Consider the following 16,490-nt stretch of genomic DNA (forward strand, 5'->3'; position numbering starts at 1 on the left):
TATCCTCTTCAGTGCATTATATTATTTTTATTTATTTATTTGCAATTTTTGAAGTAAACTTATGATTACATCTACCCTCTACACAGCCAACAGAGTGGTGGGTCTGAAATGTAAATCTGATAATTTTTATCCTAGCCATGAGATAAAGTCCAAACCCTTAAGATGACACAAAAAGCTTTTCATGATCTGGCACTGACTGGACACTCACTGTCCATACTTGATGCTCCAGCAACACTGACCGGCCACTGGACCTCTGCATACAGCAGATTACTTTTTCTTCTGTGTACATTTTTTTTTGAGTTGTCTCCTTGGCCTTTCACGCCATTCCTTACCTTTCCACCTGTCTAACTCCTACACATTCTCTAGATTTTAGATGAGATGGTCATTTCCCCCTGAAGCCTTCATTGAATTGATTTCCCTTTAGATTTGATTACCATTTGTCATAATTTGGGTTTTCCAGAAGCAAGCCTTGAGAGAAGGAGTCACGTGAAAGTGTTAAGAAGCCCTCCCAAGAAGCATCAACAAAGGAGTGATGAAGTGGGACCAATAAGGAAAGAAAGCAGGCAGTTAAAAGTGTGTTGTCATGTGACGTCCTGCTGAGGGTAATTTTGGCTCAGTCGTACAAGGGAGCTCTGAAAGAGTGTAGGTCACACCTCAGAGTTGTGTTAACTGGTGTGAGGAAGAAAGAGTAATTATAGTTCTGCATCTTTCAGCCACTGTTAAGGGTTCTCCTCCAGCAGAATATAAATTCTCACACATTTTAAGCACTTTGTACAAATAACAAAGCTGGGCTGGCAGTTGTGAGTGAAAGTACACTTCAGGAGAGTGTATATGAAGATGGTAAAGGGGTTGAGGATTAAGAGTGGAGCATCTGCTCCTGGATCCCATTCTAGATGGTTCTACAACACTGTCACATCTAAAAGATGAGGTTCATTTAGCTTGCCACAGCAAGGGGAACACATCGCCTGGGGACTTTAGGCCATCTCAGTAAGAGAGGGTGCAGAGGGCTTTTCACAGGGGTCAGGCTTGTGCTGCGTGGTTCTCGAGGGGAGTCAGGGAAGTGGTCATCAGCATTCTATTGATGCTGTCAAGGGACGGGACAGTTTAATAATTGAGTATCTCAGTGATCTTTATGCAGGAGGCAGGAGGCAAGAGGAGTGAAGTGAGGCCACGGATGTCACTGGAGGAGTTTGGGGGAAAGAAATAGTCAACTCAGAAGAAGGCGTTAGTCATTTTTCAGCTACAGTGTGGCCTTGGAGATGTCATTTTATTGTTTTCTGTTGACCTTGACCATGTTTACTTGGAAACACTATTGATATTCTGTTAGAAACGCCATAGTTTAATTATCAGTTGGGCTGATTTTCACTTCCTCACTAATCATCACCATTATGAGTTAGTCCGTAAATCTTACCACATAGGGAAGATTGAACAGCTAACATATTACTTAATTTCAAGGGTTTATGGTTTAAAGCAATTTCTCCTAAAACAGTTACAAACAAGCTTGTAATATATAGAAGTCACTTTATTGGGTGCAGATAAAACACTCCAGTTTGTATTAGGTGGTTACCATCAAGAGATTTTGGGCAGAGCGTTGAGTCTGACTATCTGGTTGATGCGACAGTCTGGTACTCACTTAATATGCTACTACTTTACTTGCTTGGAGCTTGGGGAGGAGTGAGAGGGAGAAAACCAAATGTTTCTTCTTTCAAGATGAACAGATTTCCAAAGTGACGTTCCTTGCTCAGTGGAACTCAATTATCAATCAAGTTCCCTGCACAAAACAGATGACACAGTCATATTGGGTAATTTCAAGAGAGTGTAATAAAGGGGTCATTTAAAAGATGTGGGTAGGATACAAAGAAACCAATGGGTCATTTAGGACACAGGGCTGGTGGAGACTCTGTAATTCTTCCTAGGCCTGAAGGAGTGAGGCGAGGACATGTTGATAGAGTCTACAGACATAGCAGGCTGTGAGAAAAGGGCGATCCAACAGAGAAGTGACCTTCCTTCAAGGGATTCAGCAAGCTGGGGTGACCTTCCTTTGAAGGAGCCAGGGGAAAAGTGCCCAGACTTCATTTTCTAATATCTTACCAGTGTTCCCACTGACCAGCACAACAGGAAGGCAAAGAGCAGGGGAGCTCTTTGATAAGGTCCATTCAAATCAGCCTCCTTGGACACAGAGCAGGGTGGATCAGGGTCGAAAATGAATCTGAAGGGGTAGATGGAAGGAATCTGAGACAATTCATTGAGAAGTCTCTGAATTTATTTTCATCTGAATTGCCATAGTTATGTCAACATAGAGGAATATGAACCAAATTGGCTGAAGGAAAGGTTTGCAGTGGATAGCAATGTTCTGGCACTTGCTGCTTTGGGCCATAAACTCTTCTTCTGAAGATTGCTAGAATGGCTTCTACCAGGTTACATCGTCTCCAATTACAGGTAATATAATACTTTGCAAACAACAGAAACTTGGATTGTAGTCATGTGTGAATGTGGCTACAACAAGTGGACCCACGCCTTCCATCCAGTCGTCTCAGGAATAGTTGCACTTCTGTCATTTTACAGTTGTTTATAAACATGCCAAAGGATTGTTCTGCAAGTAATTCACTTGTGTCATGACATGTAGACCTGTCTAAAGCTTTTCAATAAACCTTAATATATCTAGGTAGAATCAAGACTCCTGAAAAAAAAAGACACTTTGAATGGAAAAACAATTGAACACTTAGTAGTTTTCTGACGAGCAGGGTTCATTGTGAAGACCTCAGAAGTAGTTGAGACTAGGGGGACGGTGTTTGTTGGGGGTAGGGTGGGGAATACCAATGTCAAGAGCTTTTCAGGAAAAGACCAGTGGCGGGTAAATTAGGTGAGAGGATCAGCAAGGACACATGTACCTAAAGCAAAGTCCATAGTGATATCTATATCATCTCCTTCTTTAACTATAGAGCAAAAGAGAAAAGAAGGTAAATATGAAAAATGGTGATGCGATAAATATAAAATGACTCCAGCAAAGGGTCTTCCTCGGGATTGGAGGGAATTTCTTTGAAGTCTGAGAAGAGGTACATTAGTGAATTTCTATGAAATAAATAAGATTAAATTAGTACATGTAAAACAGCACCTTTAGGAAAAATATTTTAGATTGGTTATAGGTACGAAAAGAAAGAAGAGCAAAGGAAAGATTGGAATAATCCAGTTTAGTGATGCCAAGAATAAAGAAGAAAAGTAAACACGACCAATGAGAGAAATAATATGCAAACTGGTAAATAAATATTACTAAAAAGTCAGTGGTACATCTGGATCTTCTTTTTAGGGCTATGTGGTGCAAGAAATATATCTTGGAGGCCTGACCAAAGAATGGAAAAGCTTTCAACAAGAGTTACCCATCTCAGCTCCTGAATGTCCCTGTGACCTAGGGCAAGTCTGCATCTGATTGGTGCCTGTTCCCTCATCTTTGAAGGACAGAGTTGAGATGGGTACTCTTGAAAGATTTTTCTAATGCTAAATTTACATTGTAATAAATAACCCTGTATCCTTCCGCAGACGCTAACACTTATTCATTTATTTATGAGGTGTAATTCACAAATAGTAAGTTTGTGCACAAATCTTGTGTAGAGCTCAGTGAATTTTTACGCACGCTTGTAATTATCACCCAAATCAAGACATAGAACATTTCTAGCACCCCAGAAGTTTCCTATGTGCTGCTTCCCCGTTGATATTCTCCTGCTTAAGGTAGTCATCCAATCTGACAACTATTTCAGTAGATAAGATTTGCCTGTTTTTGAACTTCATAAACAGTATTCAAAATATCATTCATTAATTTAGCTATTCCTGTTATTCAAAATAGATAACCTTAACAATAATGGGTATTAATTGCCTCAGTATGGCATTATACAACTTTATGTGCTCTTGTGTCTTATGCAACTAAAGTGATTCATGTGATTTTATTTATTGTGCTGAAAGGTACTTGGTTAGTTTTCTTTCAAATGGGAATATCCTCTCTTCTCAAATGTGACTGTCCAATTTTCTCTCAATTTCAGGATCCAGTTCAAGTCCACCGTCTTTGTGAAGCCTTTTCATAACTATTCCAGTTCACATTTCTGCCCTGTTTTCCAACCTCTGTAGAGTTCTTAGTCTATAATACTTAGCCTGGACATTAATCACACAGTGCTTCATATTATTTAACTGTTCCACATATTTGTAGTGCCTTCTTTCCAAAAAATTGCATGTGCCAATGAAAAGACAGTTTCATCTGTTGTTTTTTTTAAAATTTCAGAATAATGTAAATACCATTGAATAAAAGTGGCTGACAGTGTGCTTGTGTGTGCATGTTGTCTTCTGTGTTATATAATCACTGTATAGCACTGTGGGCTCTGGAGTCAGCATGAATTTGGACTGAGGCTACCATTTATAAGCAGTGGGCTCCTGGGCAATTTAGCTAACTTCTTTCAACTTTTACTATCTCTAAAATGGAGGTCATGGCAGAATTTACACAGGCACATAAAGTGTTCAGCACTTTTCATCTTAACTAGGATTTTCAATCTTATTATACTGTGTTGCAAAACCACTTGTTACATATGGTTCTATCACGTTTTCACTAATGTTCTGATCTTAGAATCGAGCTAATGAATTGTGTTTAAATGCTTGTCCCTCAGAAAATTGTTTTAGGGTGACAGCTTTTAGATGATAAGTGAAAGAAATAACTTTCTTTCCCACTTACGCCCCTATCTGTCCATTGTAACCCATGCTACCAGAAAGAATTGCCACTACGTTCTGATGTAGCATCTGCTAGGCTCTTAAGAGGTGCCAATGCTGTGCCAGGTGTCTGTGTGCAGTGTTAGGATTTTAGCAGGTCACTTAAGTATTGGGTGACAAGGTAATGGGAATGATATAAAATATCACCATCTGAATATCTAGAATAGTTTTTTCTCAAAGGATTTTTCAGTAAAATCTTTGAAACTAATAAAATTAGAAGTAAAATATTCTAAAAAATATCAAAGTATATCTTTTTCTAAGTGACTTTTTGCCACTTTTAAACGCAAGGAAATCAAATATTTATTTGTATCCAAAACATTAGTAATGAGTGTATAATTTGGCTGAAAAATTCCTAGAGGGAAATTAGGCTAACATATATTAAAAATTAATGGAAAGTAATTCTTTTGAGGATTATGAATGAAATGAATGATAGTCTTGCCTACATATATTCTAAAAGCACTGACCGTTTTAAATTAAACCTTGAAAGGAAAGGGTTAGGGAGAGAAGGAACACATTGCCACACACTGATGTGGTCACAATATGGGTGCAAATCTGTGCCACGGATCTTTTCCTGAAACAGCCTTATGCTCAAGTCAGCATATCATTAAAAAAAAACCAAACAAGCGAAAAACCAAAAACAAGCAAAAAAAACTTTTCATGGACTCCCAGAAGAATGTGGCTTTCCTACGGTATTAGAACTAATTGAATTCTGACATAATACCTCATTCCTCTCCTCTCTTCCAATTCTTGGGTATTTATATAGCAATTTTGGTCATATTCTGGTAATGATGTAGATTTATGGAGGATTATAACAGATGATTCATACAAAATCTTTTTTTTTTTCATTTCTGGAATCCTCTTGGCATGACTTCCAAAACTCTGCCACTAATAGAACATAAATATAGAGTGGCTATGTTTCTATTTCCAGAGAAAAGTGTAGTAACTATAGTACTGAAGACCTGGGGGTGGTTGGGTTTTGGTACTTCCAAATTGGCAAAACATACTCATTTGCAACATTTTAGGGTCATGTTCCTTCTGTGTTTACCTTGGTGCTTTGTAATAACATGGCTGGCCTTTGGCAATCGTTTCTATATACATTCTATATTTTTGTCTTTACATTTTTTCCACTTATTTTTGGAGAGATTCATGGGAGTTCTAAGAACATTCTGGGAAATTTGGGAGTGAACAGGTGTAGAGCAAATATGTAAAATTTGTAGGGTTTTTTTTTTTGTTAAATTTGCTGACAAAATGTTAATACCTCTTTCTCCAAAACAGTTAGCATTTGCTGTCTTGTATGTTTACCAGGTAACATGGTAGTAAAATTGGAACTGGATTCCATTTCCGTGTTCTCGCAATGGAAATAAATCTTTTACTTTTAAGGAAAAGAAGAATCTGTCCCAGTCTGTGAAATAATACAGAAAAAAAAAAATGCATCAACCTGAATATGTAAGTTCAAATTTGCCATTTAAAATTGTTTATTTTCAACTTTTTATCTAAACTTGAAAACAACCAATACCCAGATTTCTTCATGTTTAGAAAGAGAAATCAACTTACTTTTTTAAAAATAAAACTTATAATCCTTTCACTTTCACCAGATCTTTACTGAGGGCCTATTATGTGCCAGACAGATCTTTGGTAAGACGCAGTGGGGAGCAGAACAGTGGTGGACCCTGCCCTGGCCTCCTAGAGCCTATGAAAGAGAGTCACACATTTTCTGCATGTCTTTTTTCTCTTGCAATGCAATTTATACACTAATTACATATGATTGACTTTTCAATATAATATGGGTATATATACATTCTTAATTACATCATGTAAATGATGACTGGTTTAAGTATGTAGTGACTCAAAATACTATGCTTAGCTTTTTTTTTTTTAGTAAGGAAGACTGTCCCTGAGCTAACATCTGTGCCAATCTTCCTCTGTGTATGTGGGACACCACCACAGCATGGCTGCCGAGTGGAGCAGGTCCTCACCCAGGATCCAAACCAGCGAACTCAGGGTGTGGAAGCAGAGTGCATGGAACCTTAACAACTCAGCCACAGGGCTGGCCCCCATGCTTAGCTTTTTTTTTATTGAGGTATAATTGGCATATAACATATTAGTTTCAGGTGTACAACATAATGATTTGATATTTGTATATATTGCAAAATGATTGCCCCAATAAGTCTAGCTAACATTTGTCACTGTACATTAGTTACAAATTCTTTTTTTCTTGTGATGAGAAATTTTGAGATTTACTCTCTTAGCAACTTTCAAACATGCAATACAGTATTATTAACTATAGTTACCATGCTTTACATTACCTCCCCATGGCTTATTTTATTACTACAAGTTTGTACCTTTGACCACCTTCACCCATTTTGCCCACCTCCCACCCCCATCTCTGGCAACCACCAATCTGTTCTCTGTATTTATGAACTCATTTTTTTTTAGATTCCACATATAAGTGAAATTGTACAGTGTCTTTCTCTGTTTGACTTATTTCACTTAGCAGAATGCCCTCAAGGTCCATCCATATAGTTGCAAATGGCAAGATTTCCTTCTTTTTTATGGCTGAATAATATTCTATTGTGTGTATATACCGCATCTTCTTCATCCATTCATCCACTGGTGGACTTAGGTTGTTTCCATCTCCTGGCCATTGTAAATAATGCTGCAATGAACATGAGGGTACATATATCTTTTCAAGTTAGTGTTTTCATTTTCTTTGTTGATATATACCCAGAAGTAGAATTGCTGGATCATATGATAGTTCTATTTTTAATTTTTCTTTTTGAGGAAGATTATTCCTGAGCTAACATCTGCTGCCAATCCTCCTCTTTTTGCTGAGGAAGACTGGCCCTGAGCTAACAGCCATGCCCATCTTCCTCTATTTTTTTTTTTTATATCTGGGGTGCCTGCCACAGCATGGCTTGATAAGCAGTGCATAAGTCCATACCCAGGATCTGAACTGGCAAACCTTGGGCTGCTGAAGTGGAACGTGCTAACTTAACCACTGTGCCCCTGGGCTGGCCCCTATTTTTAATTTTTTGAGGAACCTCCATACTGTTTTCCATAGTGGCTGCACCAATTTACATTCCCACCAACAGCGCACAAGGGTTCCCTTTTCCCCACATCCTGGCCAACACATATCTCTCGTCTTTTTGGTAATAACCATTCTAACAGGTGTGAGGTGCTATCTCATTGTGGTTTTGATTTTCATTTCCTTGATGATTAGAGATGTTGAGCACCTTTTCATGTATCTGTTGACCATCTGTATATCTTCTTTGGCAAAATGTCTTTTCAGATCCTCTGCCCATTTTGTATTCAATCGTTTTATGCTTAGTTTTTATGAAATGCTCCTTCATAGGAAAAACATCTGTACATTAGCTCCCAATGTTCTTGAATGTTTACATTTTATTGTTATCAGATAAAGGTACAAATAATTGTTAGATAATGCTATCCATAAATATTCATAAATGAGACAGGATGTTTGTGTATCCAAATTGTATTTTAAGCACATACACTTTAATCAAAGGCAGACACTAAAATGATAATTGATATAGCTGGCATTTGCATTAACACAGGACATTTATTGAGGATATATTTATCAAGTTAAGCACATTCATAGCACATATGGATGCTGGATAATTAAAATAACCTCTGCATAGGAGGTTACTTTAGAAACTGACACAGAGAAATGTCTTAATTTTCATATGCTTTGAGTAATTGCATTTTAATATCTCTTTCTTCTTAAAAGTGATTATTACGTTTATTTTTTATGAGAATTCAATACATTTAAATTTTTTCTTTTTCCAGATATATTAAGATACTGTGACTCTGAGCTGATGCTTTACTCCAAGCCCCCAAATATTTAATTATTTTTGTATAATATTGATTGGGCTTAGTTTGGGTGTTATATTCTCTACTTTCTGTGTCTCTTATTGAAACGACAATGAGTGTTACATTTTATGCATATATACTATGGTAGACTATGTGGTACACCACAGAGATCCCTCTTCTGGATTCTTTTACTCTTTTAGCTGCTGGGAACGCTACTAGAAGTCCATCAGCCATCGGCCCTCTTTGGGGATTATGTCAAATTCCCTGCTCCAAGCAGCCCACATCCAATGGCTGATCAATGAGAGGAGTGAAGGCCCTGTCAGTTCTGACCGGCTTTCTAGCTCCACAGCAACCATGGGATCAGTTGAGGCTGTTGATGGTGTTGGAATTGTACCACAGGACAATTTCTCTGCTACCAAATCCTCGCTTCCACGGGCCTTGATTCCAAGGGCTCTCCCAAGAAAACTCTCCATCTCAGAGTGTGCTGCCTGGGTAACTCAAGCTGTGAAATATGCCCGTTGATGCAGAAGCCAAATGTCTTGATGGCATTGCAAATTGACGGTAAATTCCAGCAGCGATTACTACATTGAAATGTATTCTGCTCAATTAATCAATGTAAATATTAATGAAGATAGAGCATCTTGATTTTACTAATATTTTCTGATTCTGCAAAATAATCAACTTCTTCACTTAATCATAGTTAGCGAGTAATTAATTAAAAGCTGATGAACAATATGGCAAAGAATTGAACTCATCAGAAAACAAAACAAATCTATAATAATCACTTTTTTCTTTTGTGAAAGTCTTTATGTTATTTTGACCCGCAGATTGAGCAGGCTGTGGTCTGATTTTAAACAAAGGAAAAGATGAAACAGACGCTTGTTAATCATGCTGGAACTTCTAAAACAGCTGTTGCCATGGGAGATATTGTCCGAGTATTTCTTTTGAATTTTACATGAGGACATTTACTCCCTCTTTGGCATTGTAAATTGCAGGACTAATTTAGGTAGTTCTAAAACACATAACTCCCCTTCCCGATTTGAATGCACAGCCTTGTTTTTTGGCATCAGTTTGAAGGTAATGCCTTTTCAGTAAAGCAAGGAAATGTCTGTGAACTATAATTGCTCACTGAAAACGTGTTTTATTATTAGTACAATTTCTCAAGAAAGCTGTAAAGAATAGAAACTGTGCTTAGGGAGTTAATAAAATAATACCGCCGTATTTTCTCTAGCCAGTTTTTCCAGGTGCAACGTCTGCTCCTCTCAAACAAAATCTATAGTTTCAGAATAGAATAACCCCTAGTTTCGGAATAAAATAACCCCTGCGCATGTATCAGTGGTCAAACCCAGAGAAGTGGGGGCTTATCCAAGAGAAACACGATTAAAAATTCAGCAAAAGAGAGAAACCTGGACGTGCACCAAGCAACTTTTCATCCGCATGTCTGTCCGAGAGGAAACATTTTCCAACGGCCTCCTTCCTTTTCCTCTAGAAAATTTTAAAATTTTCTTTTAGAAACAACTGTTGTGTTCCCAGGCACTGTAACAAGCGAACTGCTTTAGGCATGCAGAAGCGTTAATAAATGATGCTGTTTGTTACAGGTACCTTAGATGCCCGCCCCCCCCCCCCCCCCCAAGACAATGTCAAACCCAGTGAGACGCCAATTCTAGCAAATTTCTCTGCAGTCCACATGGGGACTTGCGGTGTGATTCACCTAACGGCGCAGGGCTCGGGTCAGGAGGACAGGGCAGAAGTGGCGGGAGAAAGAGCCCCATTATATATGCTGACCTCTGTTAGGGAAATGGCAGAATTTCCGGAACTCATTAATTGCTGCCTCCCCTTCATTTATTGTCCTCTTAGGCCCCCTCCAACTCCAGCTGTGGACGCGGAAGCCCCGAAGGAGGGCCGAGCGGGTCCGGCGCCAGCAGAGGGCGCGTCCTGGAGCCCGAAGCCGGGGAGGCTGCCACCTGCCCGCCGGAAATGTACACCTCGGCTTCCACTTGCAAGGCTTCTCAACCCGACACTATATGGCTTTAGGCGATAAACCGCCCTATCAGGTAAGAATATTTGAAGTCAGAGACGTTGAAAACACACAGGGCTCAAGCGTTTTGCACCAAGCAGTCTTTACAGGAAAAGGAAAGCCTGGTGAGTCATCCTTCTATTTTCAAATGGGAACTGCCAACAATTTATATGTGCACATTGCAACTCTATGCATTTAAATCGACCAAGCATTAAATATTACTATGTTCAGAGGAGGACGTGGGAACACAATGCTGCCTACCAAGGAACTACCATAAGTGAGTGATTTCAAAAGTCTCACGAGCAGGTGGGGAATTAGGAAGATATTTTGCCTTAGCGGTTTCGTTTTTAATGTACATGTGTAACAAGGGGACTGTTCAGTATTCAGAAGGAAGCAGTGAACACAAAGGTCACCATCATCAGTAATCTTGAATTGCAGCAAACCCATTGCAAGTGGCAGTTTGTCAATAGGCTACGAAGCAGCTTGTAGCCTAAAATAATACAAAGAAAGAGGGCTCAAGAAGGAGGGAGTACGAGAAGAGCAGTGCTGCTGGTGGAGGGTTTGAGAATGGCTGCGTTCTTCCCTTACTGCTCTGCTGCTCTCCTTCCAATGGGTGTGCTACACAAATTAAAGTTGTGTCATCTCACACCTTTACAGGGTTCCTCATCTTGGTGTCATCAGCAAATTGGATGAGTATGCCTTCTGTGTATTCATTCAAGTGATGTAAATATCGAACAGAAAGGGACCTATTGGTATGTGTCTAGGAATCTTCTTTTGTTAATCAGTGTTCCTTGACATAGTTGTTAGACAAAATATACGTCCTGCTGATTGCTTTAATTCAGCTCTGGACAAGGCAGGAGAGTATAGTGCTTAAGCACAGACTTTCAAGTTAGCCGGCCTGGGTCTGAATCTTGGCTCAGCTACCTACTATTAGCTGTATGTCTTTGACCAAATTACTAAAATTCTCTGTGCCTTAGTTTCCCTATCAGTAAAATGGGGATGATAATAGTAGACCTGGCAGGGTTTCTGTGTGGATGAGATGGGTTAGTGACAAGTGTGTGTGCTAGAGTAGCGCCGAGTCCATAGTCGATGCTGTCCAAGGGTTTGCTGTTACTGCTGTCCTCATCATCACCAAGCAAATGGGGAGCCCCTCACGACTTGTTGGCTTAACCTGTGTTGACACCCAAAGATCACTGTTCACTTCAAAGTGCCCACAAAATAAAAGTTTAAAAATCAGTTCTAGATTTTCCTGTAAATTGTCCCTTTTGAGGCATCCCCCGTTTACAGCACAGGTTAGATGGGCTAGGAAATGCTCAATGGATATAAAATGTATAGTGAATTTTAGATATCTAAACTCTGCGTTCTTCCCAACATAGCATTAATTCTGCTGAAAGGGTTTTTTCTACCAGTAGCTAAAGTTGTCATGCTTGGAGAAAACCAAGTGGCTCTGCCACAGCACTCCATGTCCTTTGAGTAAGTTACTTAACCTTGCTGAGCCTCGGGTTTTAATTTTTTTCTTCTTCTTCTTATGAAATAGGAATAAGAATATAACTTTAATGTTTTCACTTATTCAAAGGCAGTATAGTGAGTAACTAATATATATCTTGCATAATCTAGCTTTAGATAATATATATCTCTGCATATTCACATTGAATTCAGTGTGAATAAAACAGAATCTTTGCTGTGATAAACAGTTATAAAATGCATCTCATACAATAGAGATAAAAAGTGTTATGAGAATATAAAGCAGAATAATGAGCTAAAGTGATATGGAGCAGGGGGCAACAGATATGACAGTTTTTCTAATAGTGGGTGTTGGCATATTTGAAATCCTTACCGTCATATGTAACACTATGAATTTTTTACTGGAACTGAAAGGTGAGGAAATCTCTTTTAAACTGTCCACAGGCACTTGAGGCTCTTCTCCGAGCATCCTCTTTTAGGAGCTCCGATAGCACGGCTGTAACATGCTAGAGGCCAGGGTAGGGGGCCCCTGAAGGAGAGCTGCTTACCCCTGTGTGAGAAGCATGGCTGCCCAATCCTAAGGAAAAGGGCACTTGCCCATGTTTTCATGGCTTCAGCATCTCTCTATGGGAAAAGAAGATAATGCTACTTGCAATTATTTCAGCGATGAACTTTTTGCTCCGAAATCACTCAAAATAAACTTAACAGTGAAACTATGAGTATTTTCTGTGCAGACATTTCCATTCTCACCTTGAAACTCCTTGCCTGACGCATCAGCAATTCATTGGATTAACTTTATTTCTACCCGAGAACCTTCTCCAAACGAGTCTGGATGCCCTTGTGTCTTTTCTTTCTTGTAGCTTAGAAAGAACACCGCGCTACTAGAGACTGTGGCAACTGAAAGTTATTTCTGGGCTATTTGAAACGCTTAATAAAAGCTCCAGGAAACTCAGCTACTTCTGTGCAGCGTATGTGATCTTCATGTGGAAGCTGTTGTTCATCTGGCAGAGCCTCATGCAACACAGTTGGATGTGTTCCTCAAGAAGTGTCAGAAAGGCACTGAAAGGGTTCATAGGCTGAGCTTTGGGCAGAATTTGTATGTTTTTAGGTTTTCTAGGACCCCAGATTGTCCATGACTGGTCCAGAAGACCGCTTGCCGGCTGTTCCTCCCAGCATTCTTGTGGCCATTCCAGGTTTCTGCCAAGCCCTTCTTCTTCTCCAAGTGAAGAGCTCTTAATGTGTAAATCAAAAGTTGGAAAGGGAGATTGGACCTGAATTAAGGTCTATTTTCTTTATTTTCCTTCTCAAATGGGCTTGTCTGAATTTCAAATCATGTTAGTTTGCTTACTCTGGCTGAATATCTTCTTTCTTTGGTTGATTAATTCTTGATCTTAGATCGTAGTTTGTACTAATATTGTTTTCAATTATTTCCATTTTGGAAATTATTTAGTTTTCAGGGAATATTCTGGGTTTCCCTTTCACATTTATGAACCTTGTCAATATTACCCAGAACTTGGATGCCAACACAGGCCTCCCAGGTAGTATGTTCTCCTCGCTTTGCCTTTTGAATGTGCTTTGTGGCATAGATCTGAGTTTTAGATTTGACCCTAACACTAAACTCCTCGTTGACATGATATTTCTTTTTCTGTTGTTGTTGCTGAGGAAGATTCAGCCTGGGGTAACATCTGTGCCAGTCTTCATCTATTTTTTGTATGTGGGTCACTGCCACAGCATGGCCACTGATGAGTGGTGTATGTCCATGCCCGGGAACTGAACCAGGGCAGCCAAAGTGGAGCAAACCAAACTTAACCACTAGGTCATGGGGCTGGCCCCAGCATGGTATTTCTTATGCATGCAGTTGAACAGATGAATTATATAAAATAATTGCGGTGGACTTTATAAAGGTTAAAGTTCTCTTGTGTAGGGGAAATGTGTTAAAACACTGTAAGGGCTCCTTAAATTTGAGCAACACTTGAATAAGTCATCCCCACCCCTGGGCTACCTCCTCTGACTCAGTGCTGTTTTTGTAAGTGCTTTCTATTTGGACTTTCAAAACTCTAAGAGGGATGAGGAAGAGTAAATAGTCTTCTGTTGTTTTCTTCCAGGATCAGATTACACGATAGTTGCTAAGGTGATGCTCTGCGCAGAATATGTACCTTCATGTGTGAAAACAAATTTTAAAATCTCCATAGACGTACTCTGGGTTGGAGAGATAAAAAATTCATGGTCTTGGTTTCTCACAAAGAGGTACTAGCAAGGTTGTGGGTAATAGGAATGTAAACAGTGAAACAGACCTCCTACCAATGGTAATCAGAAAAAAAGGACTTAATTGATGCCTAGCACCCAAGGTAAAAAAAGGCAAAGCTCAGTGGAAAGTGCCTGAGGAGGTGCATTGTGTCTCTCTCCCACTGCACACTGTGACACTGTGTGCGTCTCCTTAGTGAGTTTCCCGTTAACGTCATCAAATATTTATAACCCACCTCCTCCATTTTCAGAACTGTCAATTCATTCCGTTCAATAGTCAGTCGTTTGGTGCTAAGTACCTGGTTCTTCTGTTGGTCCCCGAGAGAGACAGAGTGTTCTGATTTTGGTCTCAGCAATGCCTCTCTTGCTAGTCTGTTCCTCCCCACGGTCAGTGGTGTTGAGATGTAGAGACATGGGGGACAGAGTTTACAGGGGATTCCCTTCCCTTCTTCTTCTAGAGAGGCTACAGTGAAGATAAGATCAACCAGCAACTCCTGTGCGAGGCACTGCCAGCTTCCCCCATGGTGGGACAGTGCTTCTGAAAGTTAGGGACAGAGGGAGATCCGAGGCCTCCATCTGCTCCTGGTTAAATTTCCCATAATTTCAGCCTGAGCAGCCTCTGACTCTGTCCCTTGTTTGCACTCAGAAAAAAGCTTCACTCTTACAAATGTTTAACTTGCAAACTTTATAGGTATGAAAAATGTTACAGAGCCCAGCGAACAGGGCCTCTGCCAGCACCCACCACCCAATTTCAGGGACTGCTTTTAGAGAGTGGCTGTAAAAGTTCAAGCAATTGGATTGAGAAACAGCCTTTTGGACCCTAACTTATTCTTAAAAAGATTGTAACTAGATTATAAGTAAAATCTCCAAGAAGCTATCTTTAAATGACTTGAACCATACATAATATCCAAGAAACTTACAAAAGTTGATTCTCCACTTTTCTCTCTCTCCTACCCTCCTAGCTTCTCAAATTCCCTCATTTAATTTATTCTCATAATTGGAGAAACGAGCAATTTTCCTATTCTGTTAGAATGTCTATGAGATGATAAAGAAAAAAAAGTTAATCAAATGGAAGAATTTGGGGAGGGATATTAGGTTCAAAAATAAATTATTTCAACATGTGAGGTTTTTATTGGGCTGCCAAAGAAAATCCATGCAGTAGGTCACAAGAATAGAATCAGTAGCTGGTAGGCTTAAGTTTCTTGGTTTAGAAAAACTTAAGATGGGTGTTCAGATATTAAATTTTCTATGAAGTTGAGTCATTTGGAGTAGAGTATGTACTTATAAGAATAAATTCAGAAAGTAGATTTTGGCAAACTTGATTAAAAGTGAATTTAACAATTATTAATCATTGTCATTAATAATGACACTATATTTGACTATATTTTGTTTCCATATTTTATTTTCATGTATTGGGCTAGAAGGAAGAACATTGAGTTATAGTTCTGATTTTGTCACTAACGAGTAGTGCAATTTTGGGAAAATTTATTTAAATTTTAGGGACCTCAGTTTACCAAAGGTAAAAATTGTAGTCTAGTTAGATACTTTCTAACCTTGCAGCTCAAAGATTCACCCCAAGCAAAGTGGAGATATTTTTAGCATCACTTCAGATCTGTCCTCTGCTTCCTAGTCAGCTTTAGTTAGAAACGGTACCACATTCTGGATGCTTTGTAGTTTTCACAGGTCTGTGCTATCACACAAGTAAACTTGTGCTCCTTACACAAAAGTTTGAGGGCTGCTGGTGTTATGAACACTGTGCATGAACTAAAATTTGCATGCTACCAAATCAAATGACTTCTCAAGGTTTTCCAGGAAAAATTACATGTATTTCTTTTGTAGGCAGAAAGATTTTCAGCATGATTCTGAATTCAGTGTTATTTTGTTCTTGTTATACATTTCTAAAGATCTAGTTTTGAAAATACAATAGGCATACAGGATAACCAGTAAAACAAAATTATAAAGCTTCATTAAGTTGGTCATGGTAATCAAGGACCACAAAAGAAAGAGATAAAACCTCAGGCTCAATAAAAAGTCATAGTTTTTAACCCGTTTTTGAATCGTAGACCTTAGAAAAGGTCTTGCTGAGAAAAGCATCGGAAGCCTCTCACAGGCTCACACACCCACAGGCCTTTGCACATACATACACTTACAAACTATCTCAACAGAGTCAAAAGGCAAAGACTGCTTTCCT

This window comes from Equus caballus, chromosome 10, assembly GCF_041296265.1.
Source record: "Equus caballus isolate H_3958 breed thoroughbred chromosome 10, TB-T2T, whole genome shotgun sequence".
Taxonomy (NCBI): Eukaryota; Metazoa; Chordata; class Mammalia; order Perissodactyla; family Equidae; genus Equus; species Equus caballus.